At 42.7% G+C, this 10,517-nt stretch overlaps 1 long non-coding RNA gene across 1 annotated transcript; it reads left to right on the top strand.

Moving 5' to 3' along the window:
• The first annotated feature begins 1,954 nt into the window (after positions 1-1,954).
• LOC122693480 lies at positions 1,955-10,075 on the top strand. The gene is made up of 3 exons (XR_006340909.1): positions 1,955-1,969; positions 8,175-8,177; positions 9,950-10,075. It is a non-coding gene; the product is annotated as an uncharacterized LOC122693480 (long non-coding RNA).
• The last annotated feature ends 442 nt before the right edge of the window (positions 10,076-10,517 follow it).

The raw sequence follows: 10,517 nt of genomic DNA, 5'->3' as shown, positions 1-10,517 counted from the left end.
TAGAAAAACCACATGGTTAAGACCCATGGCAAAAATCACGTTAGGCTATGAGTTGCAGGTGAGCAGCCCAGCCTGCTGCAGGGTTATAGCCATGCATAGCCCATGTTATAGCTCATGGCATAGCCCAGAGCCACAGCTGCTGTTCACACAGACAACTCCGTGATCAAGAAGTTGTGATTCTGCTTGGTAGTCCTGAAACTGCTTGGTTTTTCCTAATGTAAATGTGGCTTGACTCTAATACAATTGAAGCACAACATCATCTATAAAAATGAATGTGCATTATAGGATAGAATGAGTTCACCAATAGGTCTGACTCCAAAGCCCAGTTCTGTCTGGATACAGGACCTTCATCAGATCACTTGACCTCGCGTCTCATCTTCTAGGAGGCAGAGAATCCCACCTCCTAAGGTTATTGTAGGGATTAAATGGAATGTTACAAAGCGTACCAATGGCACTAAGTGGTACCTACTCTTACAACTTTAAGAAAAGAGACCCAGATAATTCTGTCTTGCTATATTTGGGAGCAGTTGAATGTATTTGTGACTCATTCAGGTATGTAATAAAAATAGCATTTCTCTATATATAGCAATTTACTTTTTTTTAAAAGTGGAGTCACATAAATTTCTCATTGAGTCTTACAGAAACCTTGTAAAAGGCAAATATGGAGCTCTTGTATATACTTAGGTGTTCATTAAATTTTATTTATGAATAAATGAATAATCTTCATTACAGTGAATCTGTTCCAGGAAACGGAAAATCTTAACCTCATCCTAAAGGAATTAAAATAAGAAAGGTCATAAAGGGAGCCCTGCTTGTGGCCTCCTTAATGAAGAAATTCACCACCTTATATAACTGTGAATTTTCAATTGTTTATACCAGAAGAGAGGCAGCCCCCAAATTTAGATGTGACAAGTTCCCAAAGATCAAACAATGCCTGAAACTAAAACTAAAATTAGGACACAGAGTAACCCATAAACGCCCAGAGCAGGTGCTCAGTAAGTTTGTGGAACTGAGCAAAGAGGGCTTATTTTTTTTTTTTTTTTGGAATTGTTTATAATTTTGACACTTGGAAGCTCCCTTATTGCTATTTAAGAACCATAAGCTGTTTCATTAATTTGCAACAGCTAGTACACACCAATTGGTGAAGCAGATATTTCAACCTACCTACTTGTTTAATTTCAAAAGGTAATTGACATTTAGTTCATTGTGTTAATTTAACGTTTGAGCCATTTTCTCTCTGCCTTTTGAGCTAGCCTGTTCAGTCTCCTTTCTACTCTGAATTGATTAGAGGCTACAATCAAATAACAACACGAAGACCTCTGCCTATCCCTTCCCTAAAGTGAACCGGGTCGCAGGAAGGCTTCCCTGGATCCAGGCTGCACCTCGTTTCCCACGCACTTTCACTGATGCAATCCCTGCACTTTGTGAAATGGAGACACAGGGGACGGGGAAGCTGCCTGGCAGCGCCTGCCTGGCTTCATCCCGGCTCCTGTAACTCCTAACAGCCCGTATTAATAGAAACCAGAAACAAGTTACTGGCGCAGGGCGAGGAGATTAGGTTCACATCACAATGACTGATGCCTTCCCTCAGACACAGCTTTATTCACTTTCCTTCTGTTAGTCATCCCCTGCCCCCCCTGCCCCCCCCAGTAAAACTAGTCCACATTGTAACCTCTACTCCATCAGCTTCATCGGCAACAGAGGATTCAACCTTGTCCCTTGCAGCAATTTTCAGAGAACCTACTGGTTTATAAAGCCATCTGGAATTCTACCAGTAGTGAAAGTGGTTTAGTGTTGCTGGTGATTGAATGTGAATAAATGCTTCTGACGCAAGTTGTTTTCATGTCCCCTGTGGGGTGTGTGTGTGTACAACACACAAGAATATATTGGAGGGACTTCCCTAGCAGTCTAGTGGTTAAGACTCCATGATTCCGCTGCAGAAGGCCCCAGGGCCCGGATTTGATCCCTGGTCAGGGAACTAAGATCACGTGCACCATGACAAAAAACAAACAAACAAACAAAGAATATACTGGATCCTGGGAAGAGGCCCTTGTTCTCAGGGATGCATAATAATATTTCTGTTAAGCCTTTCACTGGTTCATCCATGAAAATAAAGGAATGGGCCATATGAAGAGAAGATGTTAGTGGCCAAGAGAAGGTTTGCTAAGACTTCTGTGATAGCTCAGTGACCTCTGTGTGAAGGGAGTGTGTGTCCACATGATGTTGCTGAAGTCCTGCGTTAGACAACGTGTGGTAATTTGAAAAGGTGGTGCACAGTGTTACATTTTGGCATTGTCTACTGCCCAGGAGATGGATTTTAAGTTAGATCTAAAGTGCCTGCACCCAGCTCCCGTTTTGGGGGAGCGCCAGCCATCGATCTGAATTGCCATCAAGCATAATGTGGCACTGTTCACTAGCCCATGCGTCCTATTGTCCATTCATTAATACTAGTGAAGCCCCACCAAGGGAGGTTCTTGCCGGTTTCATTCCCCCGCCGCCTTCTCTTTCTAGGTGGAGGAGACCAGAAATATCAAAAAGTAATTTCAAAGGTTCTTCAAAAAAAGGAAAAGTACCAAAAGCTGAAATGACTCAGAGTGTACCTTTCTCCAAAGTGTAAAGTATAAATAAATTCTAGACCCAGTTCCTGGGAAGACTCATTGCTGAGACCAAAGCCTAGCAACTTCCCAGTTTGCAACTGGGTGTAAAAATAGCAGAGTTTCTATTTCAGATGATCTGATTCTTAAGGACAAGGAACCACTGAGCGGACATTTTGATGTTTTATTCTTTGCTTTGGAAAATCTATCGTAGTCAAACCTATGAAGGCTGTTTATCTTGGGTTTTGTTTTGCTTCAGCAGTCATGCTCTGCAAAAGGAAAATTATGTTGAAATCACTCTTGCAAATCAAAGGTTCAAACAGAACACAGAAATATATTGCCAATTTACACTTTTCTAGGAGATTCATAGATTATAAAAGAGACATCAAACCACTACTCACTGTAAGAGGAAGGTTACTTGCAAGACTTTTTAAACTTGTATTGATGAAGCCCATTAAGACTTCACCAAACCCTTATGCCTTACTAAATGTAGGCAGCTAGAGAGTCTAATTCCAAGCTACCATGAGCCTTTCAATTTGAGGATTCTCTCCATTCCTGTAAAGTGAATGGATTTTGTGTCACTAAAATCAATCTAGCAAGGATACAATGTGGAATAGAAGTTAAAAGTAAAACCAAACGCACCTCTTTTGAGCATCAAATCTAGGTTTGGGGGACTGAAGCTCATAAACTTAAGGACCCTCTTAAAGAAAAGAAACATCTCACAAAATTAGATTCCAAAATGAACATTTAGCATGATAAACATTGTAACAACTCACTGAGGACTTGGTAAAGAGGATCCCTGTTTTGTGAGATCTCTAGGCAGTTACCAGAATTGCTTAATGGAAGTGCTTCTGACTGCAGCCTCCCTCCCGGCCCCAGCCCCACCCCGCACCCCCCATCTCCCCCAGCTCTCAGAGGCCTGAAGCTCAGCCTCATCAGTTTCAGGGGAAATCTTTTTCGGCTCTCTCAACTCTAGTCCCCTCATCTGGAAAGCGGGTAACATGTCACGGGGATTACATGAGACTGTGTGTCGAGCATTTAGCATGGTACCTGGTCTGTAGTAAGGATTCATTGAAGGGCTGTAGATATCACCAGTGATCATGATAGCCAGCTCCTGTCATGAGCTTATTAAAGTTCAGCATAGTGACATGTATTAGGAATAATTTACTATTCTCTTTATTTCCAGGCAAGGCTTTATAAAGACCCCTGCTGCAGCACATAAGAGGGAGAGCAAACGACAGTTTCCCTCCTTTGCTCGCTCCCCAAGGAGGGGGCGGACCCACTGCTTCCTTACTTGGGGTGAAGGCAGGGGTGTGTCCAGGGATGGCTTGGGTGTGTTGTGTTCAGGGAGCATGTGCAGTACCCTGGTTTTGCTCTAGGTTCTTCAGCAGAGGCAGTTGGGCTTTTCAGTCTCTCTGTTTCTTTTGTCCGGAATTTGTCAAAAGCGGGCGTGTTGTTTTCAGTCCCATATCATTTCTCTGAATTCTGTTGCTTGAGGAGAGCTGTGTCCAGGTGCAAGCACTGCAGCGCTGCAGTGGAGGGACCCAGGCCCCAGCCTGTCCCACTCCCCCTGAGAGACTCCACAGCCTTATTCTTAAAGGGGAGTGGCCTGAGGTTTCTTCTGAGGCTCTTCCTTGCAGACAAGGACTGCAGACCCGAGCTTACCCTCAGGGTACAGAAGTCCCTTGCCAACTGGTCCAAGGACCTGGAGGGACCTGGGCCACTTTCTCCTGGAATGGGCTTAATTCCTTGGTCATCATGAGCCTTACTTCAAACTGTCAGTGCCTAAAAGATATGAACTTAACCAAAAGGTTAAACAAACACAGGCTAAAAAGGACAAGAACAACAGTAGAACAACAGTCTTCTCAATGGTCCCATGATGTCTTATCATTAGCCCTATTTTATAGACGAGGAAATAGGTACAGATATGTCAAGGAACTTGTTCATGGCCACAAAGTCCAGAAGGGAAAAAAAAAAAAACCAACTTGGAGAAACTGGCCACAGAGGACAAGCTCTTAACCATATTATTATGTATTGACCCACAACTGCCCTGCAAATTTGGGAACATGTAATATGTCATAGATCAAACCAGAAAACGATGCAGTCTCAGTCCCAGCCTGTTGACCTGTGAACTGACAGAGCCACAGAAGCAGGCATGGGCCTGGATTTCAATGAGGGAGACCTGAAGAACAGTGCATAGTATATTCCTGCTATGGTTTGGCTGTAACAGATACCTTCTTGTTGGAAAATTAGAGTCACTTTTTCCAACTGCAGACTCAAAAGAGAGTGAGTTGTCTGAAAAGAAGACTTTGTATAAGAGAGTCATATAATGAGGAGCACATAGGAAAAGTGGGTAAAACAGTGTATTATTAAAAAAAAAAACTACATTGTTTCTAGATTATTTAGGGGGAAAATATGTTTTTTCTACAAAAGATGAACACTTTAGTTATACAATTTTTTTATGACTCACCATTGATGTGCCCCAGAACAACTGGGCAAATGAGAAGCAAGCGTCTAGGCTCTCAGGCATTTTGTTGTGGTGGTGGTTCAGTTGCTCAGTCGTGTCTGACTCTTTGTGACCCCACAGACTGCAGCACACCAGGCTTCCCTGTCCTTCACTGTCTCCCAGAGTTTGCTCAAACTCAGGTCCCTTAAATCAGTGATGCCATCCAACCATCTCACACTCTGTCATCCCCTTCTCCTCCTGCCTTCAATCAGCATCAGGGTCTTTTCCAATGAGTCAGCTCTTCATATCAGGTGGCCAAAGTATTGTAGCTTCAGTATCAAGCCTTCCTGGATATTCAGGGTTGATCTCCTTTAGGAAGGACTGGTTTGATCTCCTTGTTGTCCAACGGACCCTCAAGAGTCTTCTTCAGCACCACAATTCAAAAGCATCAATTCTTTAGCATTCAGCTTTCTTTATAGTCCAACTCTCACATCTGTACATGACTCCTGGAAAAACCATAGCTTTGACCATACAGACCTTTGTAGGCAAAGTGATGTCTCTGCTTTTTAATATGCTGTCTAGGTTTGTCATAGCTTTTCTTCCAAGAAGCAAGCATCTTTTAATTTCATGGCTGCAATCACTGTCCACAGTGATTTTGGAGCCCAAGAAAATAAAGTCTGTCACTATTTCCATTTTTTCTCTTATTACCATAAAGTGATAGGACTGGATGCCATGATCATAGTTTTTTTAGATGTTGAGTTTTAAGCCAGCTTTTTAACTCTCCTCTTTCACCTTCATCAAGAGGCTCTTTTGTTCCTCTTTGTCTTGGACCATTAAGGTGGTGTCATCTGCATACCTGAGGTTATTGATATTTCTCCCAGCAAACTTGATTCCAGCTTGAGCTTCATCCAACCTGGCATGTCACATGATGTACTCTGCATATAAGTTAAATAAGCAAGGTGACAATATACAGCCTTGACGTACTCCTTACCCAATTTGGAATCAGTTCATTGTTCCACATCCAATTCTAAGTGTTGCTTCTTGACCTGCATACAGATTTCTCAGGAGGCAGGGAAGGTGGTCTGGTATTCCTACCTCTTTAAAAATTTTCCGCAGTTGATTGTGATCCACACAAAGGCTTTATCATAGTCAATGAAGCAGAAGTAGATGCATTTCTAGAATTCCCTTGCTTTTTCTATGATCCAGTGGAATGTTGGCAATTTGACTTCTGTTTCCTCTGCCTCTTCTAAATCCAGTGTCTACATATGGAAGGTCTTGGTTCATGTACTGTTGAAGCCTAGCTTGAAGGATTTTGAGCATTACTTTGCTAGCATGTGAAATGAGTGCAATAGTTTGAATATTCTTTGGCACTGCCCTTCTTTGGAATTGGAATGAAAACTGAACTTTTTCAGTCCTGTGGCCACTGCTAGGTTTTCCAAATTTGCTGGCCTATTGAGTGCAGTACTTTTATAGCATCATCTTTTAGGATTTGAAAGCTCAGCAAGAATTCCATCCCCTCCACTAGCTTTGTTCATGGTGATGCTTCCTAAGGCCCACTTGACTTCACATTCCAGGATGTCTGGCTCTAGGTGAGTGGTCACACAATTGTGGTTATCTGGGTCATTAGGGTCTTTTTTGTACAGTTCTTCTGTATATTCTTGCCACTTCTTCTTCATATCATCTGCTTCTGTTAGGTCCCTACCATTTCTGTCCTTTATTGAGCCCATCTTTGCATGAAACATTCCCTTGGTATCTCTAATTTTATTGAAGAGATCTCTGTCTTTCTCATTCTATTGTTTTCCTCTATTTATTTCACTGATCACTGAGGAAGGCTTTCTTATCTCTCCTTGCTGTTCTTTGGAGCTCTGCATTCAGATGGGTATGTCTTTCCTTTTCTCCTTTGCCTTTCTCAGCTATTTGTAAGGTCTCCTCAGACAACTATATTGCCGTTTTGCATTTCTTTTTCTTGGGGATTGTTTTGATCGCCATCTTCTGCACAATGGTACAGACTTGCACCCACATTTCTTTTGGCACTCGGTCCGTCAGACCTAATCTGGTAGCAGCAGTCCTGGGAGGCATGGCATGCTGGCATAAGTCCATTTGGAGAAGGTTGCCCTTACCCTTACCAAAGTTTGGCTTCAGGCCAAACTACAAGGAGGGAACACAGCCCCACCCATCAGCAGAAAATTGGATTAAAGATCTACTGAGCATGGTCTTGCCCACCAGAGCAAGACCCAGTTCTCCCCACAGCCAATTCCTCCCATCAGGAAGCTTCCATAAGCCTCTTTTCCTCATCCATTAGAGAGCAGACAAAATGAAAACCACAATCACAGAAAACTAACCAAAATAATTGCACGGATCACAGCTTTGTGTAACTTAGTGAAACTATGAGCCATGCAGTGTAGGGCCACCCAAGGCAGACAGGTCATGGTGGAGAGGTCTGACAAAACATGGTCCACTGGAGAAGGGAATGGCAAACCACTTCAGTATTCTTGCCTTGAGAACTCCATAATCAGTATGAAAAGGCAAAAAGATAGGACATTGAAAGATGAGCTTCCCAGGTTGGTAGGTGTCCAATATGCTACTGGAGATCAGTGGAGAATAACTCCAGAAAGAATGAAGGGATGGAGCCAAAGCAAAAACAATACCCAGTTGTGGATATGACTGGTGATGGGAGTAAAGTCTGATGCTGTAAAGAACAATACTGCAAAGGAAACTGAAATGTTAGGTCCATGAAAGTCAATTGGAAGTGATCACATAGGAGGTGGCAAGAGTGAATGTTGACATTTTAGGAATCAATGAACTAAAATGGACAGGAATAGGCAAATTTAATTCAGATGACCATTATATCTACTACTGTGGACAAGTATCCTTTAGAAGAAATGTAGTAGCCCTCATAGTCAGCAAAAGTGTCCAAAATGCAGTACTTGAGTGCAGTCTCAAAAATTACAGAATGATCTTGGTTCATTTCCAAGGCAAAGCATTCAATATCACAGTAATCCAAGTCTATGCCCCAACCATTAATGCTGAAGAAGCTGAAGATGAATGGTTCTATGATGACCTACAAGACCCTCTAGAACTAACACCCCCCAAAAGATGTCCTTTTCATTATAGGGGGCTGGAATGCAAAAGAGGAAGTCACAAGATACCTGGAGTAAGAGGCGGGTTTGGACTTAGAGTACAGAATGAAGGAGGGCAAAGGCTAACAGAGTTTTGACAAGAGAACTCATTGGCCATAGCAAACACCCTCTTCCAACAACACAAAAGTCGACTCTATACATGGATCTCACCAGATGGTCAATACCAAAGTCAGATTGATTAATATATTCTTTGTAGCCGAAGATGGAAATGCTCTATATGGTCAGCAAAAACAAGACCAGGAGCAGATTGTGGCTCAGATCATGAACTTCTTATTGCCAAATTCAGACTTAAATTGAAGGAAGTAGGGAAAACCACCAGGCCATTCAGGTATGACCTAAATCAAATTCTTTATAATTATATAGTGGAAGTGACAATAGACTCACGGGATTATACCTGATAGACAGGGTGCCAGAAGAACCAAGGACTGGCTCTCAGGATTGATACAATGTAAATCCTCAACAAATGTTAGCAGTTGTTGCTGTTATCAAGAAAGACAATTGTAGTCAAATTCCATCTTAGCCACTGTGTGACTCTGAAAGATTTCTTTTTAATCTTTCTGAGCCTCTGTCATCTTCTATAGAGAAAAAAGTTGTAAAGGTTATAGGAGATAACTCATAAAGCACCTGGTATAGTCTTGGCTTCATGGCAAATAAATGGGGGGAAAAAATGGAAACAGTGGCAGATTTTATTTTCCTGGGCTCCAAAATCACTGTGGACAGTGACTATAGTCATGAAATTAAAACAGGCTTGCTCCTTGGGAGAAAAGCTATAACAAACCTAGATAGCATATTAAAAAACAGAGACATTACTTTGCCCACAAAAGTCCATATGGTCAAAGCTATGGTTTTGCCAGTAGTCACGTACAGATGTTAGATTTGGACCATAAAGAAGGCTGAGTGCCAAAGAACTGATGCTTTCAAAATGTGATGCTGAAGAAGACTCTTGAGAGTCCCTTGGATAGCTAGGCGATCAAACCAGTCTATCCTAAAGAAAATCAACCCTGAATATTCATTGGAAGAACTTAGACTCAAGCTGAAGCTGAAGCTCCAATACTTTGGCCATCTGATGTGAAGGGCTGACTCACTGGAAAAACCCTGATGCTGGGAAAGACTGAAGGCAGGAGGAGAAGGGGATGATAGAGGATGAGATGGTTGGACGGCATCACCAACTTAATGGACATGAGTTTGAGCAAACTCTGGGAGACAGTGAAGGACAGGAAAGCCTGGTGTGCTGCAGTCCATGGGGTTGCAAAGAGTTGGACACAACTTAGCGACTGAAAACAACAGTCTTGGGTAATTATGTACTCAATGAATGCCAGTTATCTTTAGTTTCATCTCTACCTCTAACAATGCAGATAATGGTGACTGCATTTCAGAGCATCATTTCAAGCTTAATCTGGAAAGAGCAGACCTCTAAGTCTTCTAGAACACTATGCCCCAGCTACCATCCAAAATATTCCAGGAACCTAAGAGAGCGTCTCCCCTGTTATAAAGTAATCCAGTTTAAGATGACAATTCTCTTTTTCTTTCCAAAGACCTATTTAATAAATAATAGTATAGAAATTAAACAGGCATAACCCTAAAATGGGAGCAGGAGAGGAGAGCCAAGTAGATCAAAGGTTTCACTCAAAAGTTCCTCGCCAACAAGCACACTGTTTATAAGAACTATGAAGGGATATGGGCTTCCCAGCTGGTAAAGAACCTGCCTGCCAATGCAGGAGATATAAGTGACATGGGTTCGATTCCTGGGTTGGGAAGATCCCCCAGAGGACGGCATGGCAACCCACTCTAGTATTCTTGCCTGGAAAATCCCTTGGACAGAGGAGCCTTGAGGGCTAGAGTCTATGGGGTTCCAAAGAGTCGGGCACGCCTGAAGCACCTGAGCACAGCACATGAGGGGATACGACCCAGTCTGAGCACCCGGACGGAGGCAGAGACAGCAGGGGTGAGGCTCAGAAACGAAAGTGGAGACTAAGTCACAGCCTGCAGTTCTCCTCCAGCTTCTCTCGGAAGGCCAACAGTCTGGCATATACCAGACGATGCCTTCCCAGAAAAGTGAGCAACAGGGGAAAAGATCTCCCTGGACTGGCACTGGCAGCAGAGACAAGAGTTCCTCCAGTGAAACCTGACTCCCCGCCCAGTTAAAGGAGAAACTCCTCCTCTGGCAACCCCAACAAACACAGACAGCCTCCTCAGTACTTCTCAGCATCTGACACTTAAATGTGAACAGACAGCCAAGAATCCCCAAATACTGGAGAAAGACCTCCAATTTGAAAAGTGATGCCAAAAACCTGTGAAATAAACTTGGAATAGTAATTAATACCCTCAGAAAGATAA

The sequence above is a fragment of the Cervus elaphus genome, chromosome 5 (genome assembly GCF_910594005.1).
Source record: "Cervus elaphus chromosome 5, mCerEla1.1, whole genome shotgun sequence".
In the NCBI taxonomy this organism is placed as follows: Eukaryota; Metazoa; Chordata; class Mammalia; order Artiodactyla; family Cervidae; genus Cervus; species Cervus elaphus.
Note: the sequence above shows the minus strand (reverse complement) of the source record. Positions and strands in the feature narration are given on the sequence as shown.